The sequence below is a fragment of the Dendrobates tinctorius genome, unplaced genomic scaffold, assembly GCF_039654945.1.
Source record: "Dendrobates tinctorius isolate UK_male_01 unplaced genomic scaffold, ASM3965494v1 ptg000231l, whole genome shotgun sequence".
Classification (NCBI taxonomy): Eukaryota; Metazoa; Chordata; class Amphibia; order Anura; family Dendrobatidae; genus Dendrobates; species Dendrobates tinctorius.
Genome location: NW_027361898.1, coordinates 27119597 through 27138322, shown reverse-complemented (window position 1 = coordinate 27138322; position 18726 = coordinate 27119597). Strand labels below are relative to the sequence as shown.

The 18726-nt window shown below is 41.5% G+C and overlaps 1 protein-coding gene across 2 annotated transcripts in view; it reads right to left on the bottom strand.

Annotated features, from left to right (window-relative positions):
• Positions 1-18726, bottom strand: part of NEXMIF (neurite extension and migration factor) — a 492764-nt gene that overhangs the window by 284752 nt on the left and 189286 nt on the right. Inside the window, exon 2 of one of the 2 annotated variants that reach the window (XM_073556210.1) lies at positions 16426-16505. The exons of the other annotated variant lie outside the window; for it this stretch is intronic. The gene's annotated coding sequence lies outside the window, so the exon portion shown is untranslated. The remainder of the gene's footprint in view (positions 1-16425; positions 16506-18726) is intronic. 2 annotated transcript variants of the gene reach the window in all.

Sequence of the window (18726 nt, the reverse complement as noted above, 5' to 3'; positions counted from 1 at the left end):
GATGAGGGGACAATGCCTACTCGAGTCAATACGTTTTCCCAGATTTTCGTGGCCAAATTAGATGCCTCGGCTTATATACTCGAGTATATACTTTAATCTTATATTATAACAACAATCTGGAAAGCATGGGCAAGGTTGCATTTTCCTCCTGATCACACACAACAGTGCAAGAATTCCATTCAAGTGAACAGGGCTGTGTTGACATTTCCAACACAAGGTAGCCAGGAGTGATACTGTGAAGGGAAAATCAACAACGGTGTCAAGGCATTTAAAGGGATGGTTCAGGACTAGAAAATCACAGCTGTTTTCTTCCAGAAACTGTGACACCATTTCACAGCTCAGCTCCACAGAAGCGAATGGGTTGCAAAACAATATACCCTGTGAATAAATATGGATACGTTTTTGAAACAAAGCAGCCATGTTCTGCTTACCCTGTACATCTCCTTTAACTAGCATTGCAATCTCTTTATTCCATGTGTTCTGGGGGTTTCCTCAATGATCAATAAGTCATGGCATATCCTAGCAATACGTTTTTCCTTACTTTAGTAGTCATATTTGTATCCAGCACTACAAGCCAATACCTCATTTACGCAATACAATAAGATTAACGAACTATAAAAGCCGAAGGGACATAAAATTCTAAAAAGGGGTCTTACTTCACAGACCCCAACCAAGGCAATCTTCTGACTTGCCATACGTATGGCATTTCATAACATTGTTTAAACAGGTCAGTCACTCTAGACCCCCAATCGTGCTATTCAATTTATGCAAATAATCTTTTCAGAAAGATGGAGGCCACTTTCACCTATGGGAGGTAGCAATCTAATAGTTAGTAACCACCGTTAAAAGGGCTTTGCCACATGACTTAGAATAAGAAGCCAAACCAAACACTTCATTTGCAGACACGTGTTTCGAGGTGTTTGCCCTCATTAGTGCAGGGTGTGAATACTGATTTGGCTGGGTGAGAGCCCTCTGACAGGGGACCTAAGGGGTAAACTTTCTCCTAGTGAAGAGTGCCAAGTTAGCATAAGGAGACTTATAATTCATGCAATGACACCAATAAGTAGTACTAGAGTGCAAGTCTTATTCCTCTATAAAGATATTGGCATATTTAAATTCCTAAAGGAGCATTGCATGGTCTTTAAGTCTCCTTATGCCGGGTTGGCACTTTCCAGAAGAACAAGCTTAGAGGCCCCTCACATAGCCAAATCAAACCCCCTGCTTTGCAATGATGAGGGTCAAACACCCAAAAACCATGTCTACAAATGCAGTGTCTGGTTTGGCTTCTTATCCTATTGACGTTTAGGATTGCTACCCCATTGGGCAGCACTAGAGTTCCTATCCTTCTCTGAAATATTGGCATATTTAAAAGGCTAGAGGAGTAATGCATGGCCTTTAAGTCTTCTAACACCGACTTATTGCTCTCCACTAGGAGAAACTTTTTACTTTATTCTATTTCACACACGTATCTAGACTAGATCACTTTGGAGAAGACATGTTTTCCACCCACTCCACTTGTCATTAGGTGGGAACGACATGGCACGCATGTTTTTACATGGCAATTTTAATAGAGAACATATGCAATACTTAGGTGATTGACACACTTTTTAAACCCATCTGACAGGAACCCACATTTTTTTAACAATGTTTTAATGCCTCCATGGCAACCATAATCTGAGTGGCTTCTACTGATCTCTTGACTAACAATGGCAGACTAATTAGCTCATAGATGAGAAAAAGTTACTAGTTAGGGTGAAAACGAAATGACACTAAAACTAAGAAGATACTAATTCTGTACAAGTAAATAGGCAAGATGACTGGTAGAAAAGAGAACATCTGCCTGAGGGATTCCAGTATTAACAGAGCCAGTATGTCTTCTAATGGCTTTAAATAGCTATAAAAGCCAGCAAACAAGAAATTACAGGTTTCTTACAACTGAATACTACAGACCGATCAAAAGGCGACATGAGGATCCTACAAAAACCTTCCATGGGCAAAAATACTCCCCATGGCTCTTATAAAGCTAAGGACAGGCCAATAACGTATAACCCTGTAAGTCATAAAGATTCAAAAGACTTAGATATTAGTCATTCTGATCAGTTCTTACTGATGGCAATTTGCTTGGTCAAATGCACTGAACCATAGACTAAAATGAATGTTATGACGTGCTGCTCATATTGGTGCAGTCCACTGTCTAATGCAGATGAGGGCTGCCAACTGATCCCCAAATGCACATGATTGAAAAAAAAGAAGAAAAAGACATTTTGGATTTTAACGTGCCTCATCCACAGTCCAATCTGGATTTAAACCTCTCTCAAAATTGCTTAGAATTAGCTTTTCTATCTCCCCAATAACCCTTTAGTGACAAGGTCATATTTAATTTTTGCGCTCTTTTTTCCTTCCATTTGCCCCAGGAGTCATATCTTTTTTTATTTTTATGTTGACCTAGCATCATAAGGACTTGTTTTTTGCGGAATGAATTATAGTTTTGAAAGACACAATTCCTTTTACCATACAATGTCCAGGAAAATGGAAAAACATATAAAGTGCAATGAAATTGCAAAACAAACAAACAAAAATCCTTTGCAGTTCTGAAATTTTTTGGGGGTTTTGCATTTTACAGCATTCATTGTGTGGTAAAAATGATTTGGCAACGTGATTCTACAGGTAGGTACAATTACAGCGATACCAGACTTGTCCAGTATTTTATTAATTTAGCAAAGACATTTTTTTTTACATTTGTGCAAAAAATTGTTTGTTGTCACTTTCAAAGAACTTTAACTTTTTTTTTATTTTTCCAGTAAATGGAGTTGTGTGGGGGCTTGGTTTTTGCACCCTGAGCAGACATTTTTATGGATACCATTTTGTGGTACATAAAACATTTTGACTGATTTTAAAAACACAGTTTAAAAAATATATATATACCGTATTTTGATAGGCCGGACTTTTTTGGACAAGTTTTTCCAAATTTTTTTTTTATTTAAATATTTCTTAAGCAAAAAAAGTAGATGATATATGATATATGATATATATATATATATATATATATATATACACCTTTACTTTTTTTTAACTTTCACTATATAGTTTAGTCCCCCTAGGGGACTTCAACATGCAACCATTTAATTACTTATACTATATACTGTAATAACACAGTATTGCAGCACATAGAAAGATTGTAGTTTTGCTATAAAGTCAAGCTGTGACTGTGCTTCCTAGAAGGAGCAAGATGGCCTCCAGCCGGCCCCCAGCTCCGAGCCGGTGTAGCAATAACGTCTTTTTAATGTCACAGAGCTTGAGAGTGGCATTTAAATGGATAAACCGAATGATAGGAACAAGCCCTAGTCACTGCAGTTATAGGCAGATGTCGGCTATATAGCACAGCCAGTGTCAGTCGGCTATATAGCACAGCCTCGTATGGTGCAGACTGCACCTAAGCCGACACCATGCTTTGTTTTGTAACTTAGAACGAAAAGGTACATCATAGGTTGTTTACTAATTAATATGGAATTCAACAAACAATTAAAATCAACTTTTCTCACTCAAAGCACAGCTTGGAAATTCTTGTTGTCATTTGGGCAGTGGTCAACGGAGGTTGCCATCTTGGTGCTCTTCTCCAAATAACCATTATGGACAATTTCATAGGAAGTTAATAAGATCTTAGTTTATTTTTGGTATGTGGGACAAACTTGGAGTACCCAGAACATTTTTTAACAAACATAGGAGAACACGCAAACTTCATGCAGATGTTGTTGGTTATATTTGACCCCAGCACAGTAAAGCAATAGTGTTAATGGGAACCTGAAAGCAAATATATGCTACCAGTACCATGGACAGCAAGTATCAGACACTGGCTGTATGAATTCAGCCATGTATGTTTGAGACAGAGAAAAACATACCGGTACCCTACTTTAAAATTTGCCTGGGATCAAGGCAGATGGCAGACTAGTTGAAAAGTTGAGTTGCCTTAATCTTCTCCATGTCCACTCTACTTGTGTGACAGATCTCTACCTGCAATTGTATATTATGTGAGCATATTTTACTCGGAAAAACACACTCCTAAATAGAGCCATTTTCTTTATGGGGATGTTGCTCACAAATTATGCAAAAATCCGTGCTTCTTAATCTGGCCTGTGTATATAATAATACAATGTAGTAATAATATCATTAAAAGGAAATTAAAGTGAAACTTCTGCACTTTTAATATGTTCATAAAAACACCCTTTATTGATAGATTATTAAAAGAGCTTAACATACAGTACATAATAGAATAGCTGACATGTTTCTGATGTCTCCCGCGCACTTAGTGTTAGGGGCTATGTCTTAGACACAATAAGGATGCAGGAGGCAGCAGTGACATGTCAGTGGTTTCAATGTAATTTGCATTTGTTGTAGATAACCAATAATGAATATTTTTATGAACAGACTCAAAGTGCAAAAGTTTCAAATTTTATTTCAATTAGTGGAAACGAGCACTCCTGAACTTTGGACCCATGAAATGAGTAATAGGAGGAATTTAAGTACAGTTTCAAGATAACGCTAAAAGCAGCATACCAGGTGACTGCTATAGCACCCACCTGCCATCACAATTTGGATGCAGATACAGTTGAAAGTAATAATGGAACAGGGAACACTCAGCTCTCTCCTCCATCATTCTCCATGTCTATCTGAACTCTGACGTCTCAGCACAGTGGAAACGATGATCTGACTTCCCCGCGCCCACTGTGCAGAGCTATATGGGAGCCTGTGAAGAAACAGCATTGTATCCTAATTAACTAGATGTCTATTTTAAGTAAGCCAGAAAGAATAGACTGTTATCTATATGTTGACTTTTGAATTTATGTGTTTCTTTCTGGTTGGTTAATAAAACAGACTTTTACTTTTGTAAGCCTGTAATATTGACTTGTAAGTTGACAATTTATTATAATATATTGTGCATTTATCCTGGATGACTAGTCAAAAAGGGTCACGGAACTATGATGCTTGCTGATATGTTGATTACACATTGTCTAGGCCAGCTAGTTTGTTGACTTTTAAAATAGAGGAAGAAAATCTATGCAAATAGATTAAATACTCAAATGATGCTACATGATCTCATCACCATTCTTCACTTTTACCTGTGAATACTAAATGAAGGATACTTGTTAACTCTAAAAAGAGGTTTTAAGCCACAGTAAAGGGCCAAGTAATTAGCCAAGACATCCAAACATCCAAACAACCAGAGAATCTTTATAAGACAGCACCTAAGACATCATGGCTCAATCATGAGGGACACAGAATTGTCATTCTACAGGATGCCAGCTTAGGGGACCATGGTCCCGACTGTAAAAATACAGATCTGCTAAATTGACAATCATTGAACTATGGATACATTTGTGAAAACCAGGAATGCGACCTGCTGGTCACCTGGCTTCAAGGAGATGTTTGGAGAAGCCAGGTTGTGACCCTCCGGTCAACTGGCCTCGTACCTGAATGGACTGTCATCTTCCTAAGCTTGTCGTTACCTTCTACTGTGCCTGCCACAGGTGGGGTAATTAGGCCTGGAAACTCTGAAGTAACAGCTACTCTCATCCCAGTGAGTCAGCGGAAAGGTGAGACTCTGAAATGGGCAACATCTTGGGGTACTTTGCTGGGACTGTTTTACGTATTATCTGCCTCTTTTGTGGTTCAATAAAGTATTGCCATACTGTTTTACTCTTATCCTGTGTTGTCTGAGTAGCATTATGGAGAGCAGGCATTCAGTGGGACGATCCCTGGTCAATGTGGTTTTGGCTAGCAGACCAGGGTGGCCGCCGACCCCCTGTGTCACCACAGGGCCATCATACTGTTTAGAGGGCTGTGGGTGGCCATTATACTGCTTGGAGGGCTAGTGAGGGTCATTATATAGTGAAGGGTACATTGTGAAGGGTTGTGTGGTGTGCATCATAATATTTTGAGAGTTGTGTGGCGGCTATCATACTGTGTGGAGGCTATCATATTGTGTGGAGCCCATTATACTGTATGGAGGGCCACAAGAGAAGAAACGTACATGCATAATGAACCAGGATCACCACAATATATAGAAAAGTACAACAATATATAGAAAAGTACAAAAAAGTTTTTATTGTTTTGTACTTTTCTATATATTGTGGTGATCCTGGTTCATTATGCATGTACTTTTCTTCTCTTGTGAGCTATGCTGTGTTTTACATGCATCTGGTGATCCCATACTTAATATTTCCATGGTTATTTAAGCTGATGGTGCCCGCTCTATATTGATTGTTTGCTGTATGGAGGGCCATCATATTGAGTGGAGGGCTGTGTTAGGGCTATCACACCGTGTATGGGGGCCATCATACGGTGTTGGGGTTACCATGGGGATATCATACATTATGGGGGGAGTACTGTAGGATCATGATGCTCTGTGTATAGAGTACTGTGGAAGATTTCACTGGGGGGAATCATACTGTGTTAGGGGGACATTTTTGTTTCCATCACAGTCTAAGGGGGATATGAAAGGGGCATGTTAGTGTGTGGAAATACTAAGGAGTTGTGCTGTCTGGATTATACAGTCATTGTAATTTCATTTTTACATGCCAGCTGTGACAGACTCAGCTTCTGCTGAGCCGATTTTTTGAGTGGACCCTCTGGGTCGTGGCACCCACCCACCGAGGGCGAGCTTTCCTTGTGAGAAACCACCCCCTATACAGGGAACGTCAGGGGCAAGACCAAGGGTGTGAGCCACCACAACTGCTGGGACCAGACGGCCGGCTCAGGGGAACACTATGTGCAAGTGTCTGACGACAAGGACGAGCAGGAAGCAAGACAAGACAAGAGGTAAGTTCAAGGTATCTTCATTATGAATTTTAGGATAACATTCAGTGTGAACGTGAAAACAAGCAACACGGCAGGGTGCGTGGGCACGCCAAGGTCCATAGCATGGTACGGGCCAGGAGGCATGCCTGGATACAGGTAAAGGCACAATGGCATCGGACTCCGGACAGCTGGCAACGATCGACACGATCAGGGCATCAGGCTGCGGACATCAGCTCTGGACATCAGGCCGCAGTCATCAGGCCTACGATCTCTGGCAGTGATCGACAGGTTCCGGGCATCCAGCAGGCAAACCAGGGTTCAGGCAAGGAGGCATGACAGATCTCCAGGCATGGTGCGTGTTAGGGAACATGCCGAGGTCCAAGGCAGGATTCCAGGCAGGATGCGTGCTAGGGGCACACCATGGTCCAGGGTAAGGTGCAAGGCTAGGTGCGTGTGTACGGGACACGCCAGGGTACAAAGCAAAGTGCAAGGCAAGGTGCGTGTGTAGGGGACACGCCAGGGTTCAAGGCTTAACAAACGAGACAGGGCGCATGTGTAGAGACACGACAAGGCACAAGGTACAAGACAGAAGGGTTCAAAGTGCAACAAACAAGACAGGGTGCTTGTGTAGAGACACACCAAAGCACAAGAAACAAAGCAGAGTCCTGCGCGTGCAAAGAGTCACGCCAGGGTTAGGGTTCAAGGCAGGGTGCGTGCTAGGAGCCACGCCAGGGTTCAAGGCAGGGTGCGTGCTAGGAGCCACGCCAGGGTTCAAGGCAAGGGTGCATGCTAGGAGCCACGTCAGGGTACAAGGCAGGGTGCGTGCTAGGAGCCACGCCAGGGTTCAAGGGGGGGTGCATGCTAGGAGCCACGCACAAGACACCTCACTGGCCAGTGCACACGGCTGTACACAAACACGAGGCACGACTCAGGCACAGGAGGCGGCCAGGGGAACCCACGCCGGGGTTCAAGGCAAGGACAAAGCAAGGAACTAGGCAAGACAGGGTACAGAAACAGAGCCAGGTCAGAGCGAGGACAAAGTCTAGCAGCGGAGCGTAGGCCGAAGCCCAGAGCCGGGCCAAGGGAACACCTTGGGACTAGACTTGGAAACGAGACATAGAACTAGCAGCGGAGCGTAGGCCGAAGCCCAGAGCCGGGCCAAGGCAGAGCCTTGGGACTAGTCAGGGAGTGTGCTAGAGAGCACCAGAGGACAGAGTCTAGCAGCGGAGCTTAGGCTGAAGCCCAGAGCCTTGGGACTAGACATAGAAATGTGCAAGAGAACACAGAACACAAGAAACACGAGAAGTACTACAAGGCTCAGAATAGCAAAGACGAGACATGGCGAAACAGGCAAGGCAGAGAACAGAGGAAGGACTACAAGTCAAATAATAGCTAAGGCGAGACATAGCAAAACAGGCTAAGGCGGAGAACAGCGGAAGTACTACAAGTCCAAGCATGATACGGACAAAACATGGCACAAAGGACAACACAAGACATGGCACAAGACAAGAGGCAGAATACAAGCACAGAGCGTGTGCAGAGAAGCACTACAGGGCAGAGTGCAGGGGCACAGAATACAGGGAGCGACCGAGCAGACCAAGCAGCCATGCAGGGAAGCAACACAATAATCAGGCCCTGACCATAGGGAGAGGCAGTCTGATATAGGGCATTAGCACCTCCACTTCCGGGTCAGGACCAGGGGAGAACTTCCAGTTCAGATCCTCCAGGATCACAGAGAGCTGTCACATGATTAGGGATTCCAGACATGCAGAGATGATTGCAGAACCAGACAGTGCTGGAACCTAGGAAAGGACACATGATCAGGGATTCCAGACATGCAGAGATGATTGCAGAACCAGCCAGTGCTGGAACCTAGGAAGGACACATGATCAGGGGTTCTTGGAACACAGAGATGATCACAGCAGGCAGAGCAGAAACGCAGGCATCTTGCAGCCCAACAGTCATGAGGTGAGTGTGCACACTGCTCTAGGGAACATGCAGGATAGCAGACATGAGATGTGCGTGCACACCGCTCCAGGGGTCATGAGGCAAACAGACATGGTGGACATAGCAGACGTGACACCAGCCTTGGATGAGGGGAATGCTGGAGTAAGTAGTGAATTTCAGCTGGTATTAGCCAGCACAAAGAAATGTACTCCAGCTAGAGGCGTACATGGAAGTCATGGAACCCAATAGAGGAACTCCTAATTGGGCCACCTTACCTAAAAAATATATTCGGCGGAGTCACAAAAGAGCATATCTCACAACTTTACAGCCATTACAAAGTAATTTTGTTGCTTGTATGGTATGGATTCACATTCAAGGGGCGCTGAGTATCTACAAATATAGAGAAACAGAACCATATTCTAGAGTCTTACAGGTTTACCTCAACCAAATATTTATTTTTATATTCCAGACCTCTAAAAAAACACTGCTTGCGTTATTATGCCTATTAGTAATGTTTCAGGTCAAAAAACTCTCATCAGGTAAGCCATGTCAGTAGTCATGAGGGTCCTGTAAGGAGGCACTAAGAGGTTGGTGCTCCCAATGGCTCTGATCTGGTAATCTGTAGAATGCTAGTGAGCAACAGTGAAAAACACCAGCCCAAGCCCCTCCTGACCAGGATCGTCATGACTGTTTCACGTATTCTGTCTGATGAAGGGTCTTTGACCTGAAAAAAAAAATATACACCGATATATATATATATATATATACACTCACTGGCCACTTTATTAGGTACACCATGCTAGTAACGGGTTGGACCCCCTTTTGCCTTCAGAACTGCCTCAATTCTTCGTGGCAGAGATTCAACAAGGTGCTGGAAGCATTCCTCAGAGATTTTGGACCATATTGACATGATGGCATCACACAGTTGGCGCAGATTTGTCGGCTGCACATCCCTGATGCGAATCTCCCGTTCCACCACATCCCAAAGATGCTCTATTGGATTGAGATCTGGTGACTGAGGAGGCCATTTGAGTACAGTGAACTCATTGTCATGTTCAAGAAACCAATCTGAGATGATTCGAGCTTTATGACATGGCACATTATCCTGCTGAAAGTAGCCATCAGATGTTGGGTACATTGTGGTCATAAAGGGATGGACATGGTCAGCAACAATACTCAGGTAGGCTGTGGCGTTGCAACGATGCTCAATTGGTACCAAGGGGCCCAAAGAGTGGCAAGAAAAAATTCCCCACACCATGACACCACCACCACCAGCCTGAACCGTTGATACAAGGCAGGATGGATCCATGCTTTCATGTTGTTTACGCCAAATTCTGACCCTACCATCCGAATGTCGCAGCAGAAATCGAGACTCATCAGACCAGGCAACGTTTTTCCAATCTTCTACTGTCCAATTTCGATGAGCTTGTGCAAATTGTAGCCTCAGTTTCCTGTTCTTAGCTGAGAGGAGTGGTACCCAGTGTGGTCTTCTGCTGCTGTAGCCCATCTGCCTCAAAGTTCGACGCACTGTGCGTTCAGAGATGCTCTTCTGCCTACCTTGGTTGTAACGGGTGGCAATTTGAGTCACTGTTGCCTTTCTATCAGCTCGAACCAGTCTGCCCATTCTCCTCTGACCTCTGGCATCAACAAGGCATTTCCGGCCACAGAACTGCCGCTCACTGGATTTTTTTTCTTTTTCGGACCATTCTCTGTAAACCCTAGAGATGGTTGTGCGTGAAAATCCCAGTAGATCAGCAGTTTCTGAAATACTCAGACCAGCCCTTCTGGCACCAACAATCATGCCACGTTCAAAGGCACTCAAATCACCTTTCTTCCCCATACTGATGCTCGGTTTGAACTGCAGGAGATTGTCTTGACCATGTCTACATGCCTAAATGCACTGAGTTGCCGCCATGTGATTGGCTGATTAGAAATTAAGTCTTAACACACAGTTGGACAGGTGTACCTAATAAAGTGGCCAGTGAGTGTGTATATATATATATATATATATATATATATATGTAGCGCTTTTTGGGACGGTTGAAATATTAAAATAAATCTGTGATTAAGACAAACCGTAAGGCTCTGAAGCGCTGTTCTGCTTCTCTAGGTATGGTTCTATTATCAGTAATAAGATTTTAATGATCACAGCCATAATGCATTTTTTTCACTAACTTTCTGAGACTGCTAAATCACTACTGGACTGAAAACCATTTTTATACAATATGTATTTCATAGCAATTTACTTTTGTACCATAGTGATCATTGTTTATACCTCCACGCACCTGTCTCCATAAATCACCGGCTGAAAGGCTAATTCTGAATTGTGTGAAGCCGAGCTATAACTGAGGGTTATGCTGCGTTTACCTTCCTGCTCAGAAACCTTTTTCAGATGAGAGCACTGGCTGCCATGAATTGTATTCTGAGCCCCTCCAGCTTCAGTGGGGTTAATGATAAGGTGAGACATAAAAACATTTTTCTATGCAGCTGTGCTTTCTATTCCATAAAGAATAAATGTGTTAAAAAGTCTGATTACCAGCTCCTTCCATGCAATTATTCCTTCATTAGGAATAAAAACACAAGCTTTGGCAGTGCATGATGATTAACAGGCAGAACTAATTCATAGAAAATACACTTACAGAGAAATCAGTCACCTCTGTCTGTGTATATTCATGCGCTTTGCTAGTATTTTGATGGTAGAGGTGGGAATTACATAGAGTACAGTAATGCATCCCTGGTTATACCTGGAGAATACAATTAGTCACATCAATCCTCCTTCAGTGACTACAGGTTTCGGTGCCAAAAGACTTCAGGGAAAATTAAAAGATTAACAATTTTAATAATGCTGTCACGTCTTTATTTGCATTTCACAACGTAGATAAGGGAAACGACAATATCAAATGTGGCCAATCAATCAAATGATATATCCAAGGTTGCATTAATGGCATTGAAGGGAAATTGTCACCTGAAAAAATGCTATTAACCTGAAGAGATAGGGTTAATCTGCAGGTTAGTAGTGTTTTGAACCTGCCCAGCACCTTCACTTTGAGCCCAACTGCTGGGAAGAATTAAACTTTATTCCTCCAGGCAGCATTCAAGTTTGATTCTCGGGAGTGGCGCCGGCGTGTGTTCAGTCGACGATCTGCTGAAACCCGAAAGGGACAGGTTCAACATCACAATAAGCAGGTTAATTCTCAAACTTTAGAAAGATTCTATATTGGGTCAAAATGTTGTTTGTTTGGTGACTAAAGCTTTCTGTAACATCTGTGTCTCCTCTGTTTTGCTTTGGCTTCTGGGCAGCAGAACACCTTTATTCCTGACGTGTGACAGTCCAGTTTTTTTCCTAGGACTTTTGGTGCCACATAACCTGGGGTTAATTTTAGTCTGGTATTGTTCACTCTTCCTTAAGAGCCCTGGGTGGGGCTGTCAGCTATTTAAACTCCTGAAGCTCTGACGTCACTGCCAGTCAATAGTTCTTCTATCTGGTTTAAAGGTCTGCACTGTGCTCCTGTTGTACCGCCCTGATTTATCCCATTTTCTGACATGCATGGCCTTAGTAAATTATTACTTTTTTGGAATCTCATTTTCTTTTTAAAGGAAAACTCATGAAATAATGAACCATTGTATTATGCCTGCTGGAGGGGTGAGGATGGGAGTTGCATAATAAAAACACTCTCTTTTTGGTTTTCTTTGAATCCCTATGTCATGTTCCAACACCTTTCAGTCTTGCATTTGGAATAACAGATTATAGCCTTTTGCCTGGAGTTTTCTTTTAAAGCTGTCCAGTGCACTTGCTAACTAGATAAGTCTCATTGACATGCATCTGTAAAAACAACTTTTCAGTTCATAAGAAAAAAGTACAGAAAGGTTAATAATATATACAAACTCTATCAAGAAGAAGACAATTAAAGTTTCAAGCAGGTTACATATTGAGCAGTCTGTTTGTAGCTCCAGCTTAACCCCTTAAGAACCGAGCCATTTTGTAGGTTAATGAATGGGCCACATTTTTTTAAAATCTGACCAATGTCAGTTTATGAGGTAATAACTCTGGAACACTTCAACGGATCAGACTGATTCTGAGATTGATTTTTCTTAACATATTGTACTTCATGATATTGGTAAAATTTCTTCGATATGACTTGCATTTATTTGTGAAAATATCAAGTTTGGCAAACATTTTGAAAATGTCACAATTTTCCAAATTTTAATTCTTATGCCCTTAAACCAGAGAGGTATGTCACACAAAATAGTTAATAAATAACATGTACTACATGTCTACTTTACATTAGCACAATTTTTGAAACATTTTAATTTTAAAGTCAGAAGGGTTAAAAGTTGATCAGCAATGTCTCATTTTTACAAAACCTTCTTTCAGGGACCTTATCACATTTGAAGTGACGTTGGGGGTGCCTATATGACAGAAAATACCCTAAAGTAGCACCATTCTAAAAACTGCATCCCTCAAACCAACATTCAAGAAGTTTATTAACCCTTCAAGTGCTTGACAGGCATTAATGTAATGTGGAACAAAAAAATGAACACTTTACTTTTTTTTTCACAAAAATTTTACTTTAGCCCCAATTTTTTTATTTTCACAAGAGTAACAGAAGAAAATGAACTCCCGCGCTGTATGTAAATAAGGGTGGTCCGGTCTGATGGGCGTCTTTGCTGCGGCGTACATCCCTCCTCTCTGCTCCTAATCGCATCCTCCTGCTTTGATTGATGTGATGCGTCATCCACATAACAATCTGAGAGCTTGCGCAGTCACCTCACAGGACCACGCAGGCGCACTCTGCTCTGCCCTACTGTGAACGAGCATTAAACAGCACTGTGCAAGAGAATTGTGACATCATTTGAATGAGGCTACTGCACAAGCGCGAAATTTCGGTTCGCCATTCACATCAATCATAACTATGCGCTTGCACATTGCTATTTTATGCTCTGTTCACAGAAGGGTAGAGCAGAGTGCGCCTGCGCGGTCCTGTGAGGCTACTGCGCAGGCGCGAGCTCTAGATTTGCTATGTGATGACACAACATATCAAGCAAAGCTGGAGGACGTGATTAGGAGTGGACAGGAGGGACGTATGCCACAGCAAAGATGCCCATCGGACCGGACCACTCTTATTTACATACAGTGCAGGAGCATATCAAATGGTATTTTTGGGGGCATACAGGGGGAGTCAATAGCTGACAGACATATTTGTGGAATGCAGCACAGGAGCAGTTAAAGGTGGTGGCATTTGTTCATAGGCTCAAAAACTGGTGACAGGTTCCCTTTAAAGCTTGTTCGTGCAAGGAAGACAACATATATCAACACAGTCCAGCCGTCTTCTCTGGGCTAAAGCTCATTTAAGATGGACTGAGGCAAAATTTAAAACTGTTCTGTGGTCAGATGAATCAAATGTGAAATTCATTATTGGAAGCCACAAATGCCGCATCCTGCAGACTCAAAAGGGAAGAAATCGTCCAGCTTGCTATCGGTGCACAGTTCCCGCATCTCTAACAGTAAGGGGTTGCATTAGCTCTTATGGCATGGTGAAGGGAACTATCAATGATGAACATTATAAGAAGTAATAGAACAACATACGCAATTATTCAGACATCTATTTTAGGGAAGGCCTTTCATATTTCAGCAACACCATGCTAAGCCGCATCCTGCATCCATCACAACAACATTTCACCTGTGCAGAAGCCGAGCTCAGATAATGACCTGGCCATCTGTAGTCTAGAGCATTCACCAATACTAAAGGTGTGCCGCATGAATGAAAAATCCAAAAAACTAGAACCAGAACAGTGGAGCAGCGACAATCCTACATTGGACAAGAAGGGGACAACATTCTTCTCCCAAAACTACAGCAATTGGTTTCTTCACTTCCCAGACGTTTACAGACTGTTGTAAAAAGGAGAGTGGATGCTACACAATGGTAGACATGGCCCTGGCCCAACTTTTTTGAGATGTGTTGCTGCCATTAATTTTTAAATTAGTCATTTTTTTTCAAATGAAATGGAATAATGTCTAATGTTCACCTTCTAATCTGTGTTCTATGTTCTGTTGTGAATAAAGTATGGAGATTTCCACATTATTACATTCATTCCATTTTAGTGTTCCAACTTTGTTGAAATTGAGGTTGTTTATTCTAATGGGAATAAATTATCTGATAAGTATGGGGCACTCCTAAAAAATAATCAGCATGATGTATCTAAACTTACTGGATAAGGCTACAGCCAAAAGAAGTATCTTCTCATTGAAATATAAAAACATGCATTATCTTTTTTCGGTAGCGGTCATCTTTCCATATACTTAGTGCAGCAAACAGTCTTTGTGGCATAAACCAATAAGCACCAACAAACCTTCTCTAGTGATGTGGGTAGCTCCACTGCAAAAAAAATAGGTATCTATAGGACTCCTTAATAAATGATTACAATAATAAATCCTGGTTTTAACACAGTACGCCTTTAAGTGAGAACTAATGATTCGCTCAGGTTTGCGAAAACCAGATGAGACACGACAGACTGTTCAAGCATACCATCTTACCATCTAACTATCATCTAAGCAAACACGGATCTAAGCCACTCATCGCACACTGCAGAAATGATCTACGGTAATGGCACACGAATAACACATATACATCTATACGTCCTAAAGGTTTAGGACTTTAGCAATAAATACTGTTCACGGAGCAATCACTTGTTATTACAATTCACAAAAAAATGTAAAAAAATTACTATATTTTTTTCGATTCCAGCGGTTTGAAAACAAAAACCTGAAGCTGTGAGGTTTCCATGGTTCTGTCTCAGTTGGTAGCTGATCATATTTAGTGTATATTACAGGAATAAACTATAGGAGTCAGCAAGCTTCTTATCTCCCTGCTTTATGATTGCCATTATACAATAATACAAAGTGTTCCATTATTGGACATTAATGTCATGGAACAAATGCACCACAAATGTTTTCGACATTGCGGTGTATAGAGTATGTTGAATATTTTATCGATTATTAAAGGGAATCTGTCACCCCATACGCAGGTACAGGCAGATGTAGGCGGAGCTGAATGGAAGAGTTGCGGCAGTGGGAGGGGCTTAACAGAGGAAGTACGCAGCCCTCCGCAGCTCTGTCCCAACACAAGTGTGAAACCAGCCTTATAGATCTAGTACCATGAAAAAGTTTTTTCCCCCCAATATTCTTCTAAATGCAAAATGCTTAACTAGAAACTATTTTTTTCAGTGTGATACAAACATAAAGATAAAAAAAGAGAAAATATGCAAAAAACCTAGCAAGCTATCATTTATCGCATTTCACAAAACAATTACAAGTTTAGAATGGTTACCGAATAGTGGCCAATGCTCAGCTAATGTCAAAGAGCCGAAGCAATAAATATCAATAATGTCAAAGAGCAGAAGCAATTAAAGTGATACAAGAAAACATGTTCTAATGAAAAATGTTATTAACCTGCAGATTAATCCCATGTCTGCAGACAGATAGCGTTTTTTCATGTGACAAGTTCCCTTTAAGGCTATGTTTACGTGTAGCTTTTCGAACAGTTATTTTTGAGTAAATCCTCTGCAAAATATTCTTTAAAAACTTTCAAAATCGCTTGGAAAAATAATCCTATTCATTTCTATAGGAAGCCCATTTGGTACAGGAGATTTTTTTGCTTGCAGATTTAGAAAAAAAAATCCTACCTTTAAAAAAGTGTATGTCATTCCTATGAAGCAGAACCTGACAGAAACCTCTTTAATCTCTGCAACGACAAATCAAAAGTCTGCAAAAAGAAAAAAAAGAAAAAGTTTTAGAGAAAAAAATCTTCCTAAACTGTTTAAAACAGCTTTAGTAAAATAAAAAAAACTCTTCCAGAAACTCTCCAAGGCTACATTCTCAAGATGAGCTTTTTAGGTTTCAGAATTTCTGCACCCATTATTTAAATTAGGTTACTTGCTTTTTTTATTGCGTTTTTGTGTGTTTTTTTTACATGCGTTTTTATCACGTTTTTGTTGCTTCAGGTTTTGTCTCTTTTTGACATGTCATGCTTTAAATAAAGATGCTTTATTTTTTATACTTCCTGGTATTTAGTTTTGACAAAACTTTATTGATACAGTCATGTTGAAATTACAAGTTTTGATGCGTTTCTGCAGCGGAAACGCACTAAAAACACCTGAGCGTTTTTTACCTGTGGGAAATTTTGCATAAAGAATTGAGCATACCTGCAAGAGAAATTGATATTTTGAGGATTTGAAGCACGCACCACGGGTCAGTTTACACTGAGTAAAAAAGAAGCACAATGGGCAGATTTCTATAAAGCCGGGGTCACACTTATGAGTGTGATGCGAGAAACTCGCACGAGTCTCTCACATCAATACCCGGCACTGCAGCCGCGACCTGGGACCAGAGTGTGCGGCTGCATGTATTTCTATGCAGCCGCACACTCTGGTCCCGAGTGCCGGCGCCAGTGCCGGGTAATGATGTGAGAGACTCGTGCGAGTTTCTCGCATCACACTCACAAGTGTGACCCCGGCCTAAATCCCATCCACACTGCTGGAACGGAAAGAAGCTGCTTTTTTGATGCAGAAAATATACCAAGCATCAAAAGTGCACCAAAAGCTCATCTTGGGGACGTAGTCCAAAAGTTTGGCTTGAAAAACTTGTCATTTTTTAACTCCTTAAAAACTTTCATGTCAGCCTAGTCTGTGTATGGGCACTCAATTGGCCTCAGTCATAAAAATATATAAAAAAGAAAAGACATCAGTAGTGTGTATAGCTTTTGATGGCATTATAAGAGATGACCTGCAGAAATATATTGTAGATAATAATATAATAGCTACCAGCCAGCACGGATTCATAAAAGATAGATTATGTCTAAGCAACATGTTGGGATTCTATGAGTAGGGAAGTGCAAATATGGATGTTGGTCCTGCAACTGAAGTGATATATCTGGACTTTGCAAAGGCATTTGATACTGAACCACATAACAGCCTAATACTGAAGCTCCAGAAGCAGGGACTGAGGGAAAATATATTCAGATGGGTAAGGAATTGTCTAAAAGACAGGAAACAAAGAGTCATCATAAATGGTACGTTCTCTAAATGGGATATAGTCAGCAGTGGGGACCACAAGGATCTGTACCTGGAGCAGTGCAGACCGCTGGAATCTGTGCTAGGACCGATTCTTTTTTACCTCTTTATTAATGACCTTGTGGATGGGGTTGAGAGTAAAGTGTCAGTCTTTGCTGACGACACCAAACTATGTAGGAGATTAAAATTTGACCTTGACATTACAATATTGCAAAACGATCAGGATAAGATGTCTGAATGGGCAAACACTTGGCAAATGAGATTTAACATAGATAAATGTTTTGTAATGCACCTAGGATGGAGTAATCCTATTGCTGCATACATATTCAATGGGAGTGTACCCAGGACTACAGAACAGGAGAAGGACTTGGGTATTCTGGTTACAAATAAGCTGAGCAGCAGCCGCAAAAGCAAACATTTTAGGATGTATAAAAAGAGATAAGATCCCGCGATCCCAATGTATTGTTACCCCTTTATAAATCACTGGGGATCCAATTTGGAAACCCACAGTCATTTCAAAGGCAACTAGATTATTACAAGGGATGGAAGGCCTCTCATATGATGAAAGGCTGGAAAAGTTGGGCTTGTTTACCTTAGAAAAAAAGATGCCTCGGAGGAGGTCTCATACACATGTATAAATATATGCGTGGTCAGTACAAAGGACTGGCACATGACTTATTCCTTCCAAAGACCACACTAAGGACCAAGGGGCACTCATTACATGTGGAAGAAAGGTGATTCTGGCAGCTAAATAGGAAAGGGTTCTTTAGGCTGAGTTCACACGTAGCGTTTTTTTCGCGTTTCCGCGGCGGTTTTAACCGCGCGATTTTGCCGCGAAAACGCGAAAAATAAGCATCCCATGCATTCCTATGGGATTCCGCAATGCTGTGCTAATGCTGCGGTTTTTACCGCGGC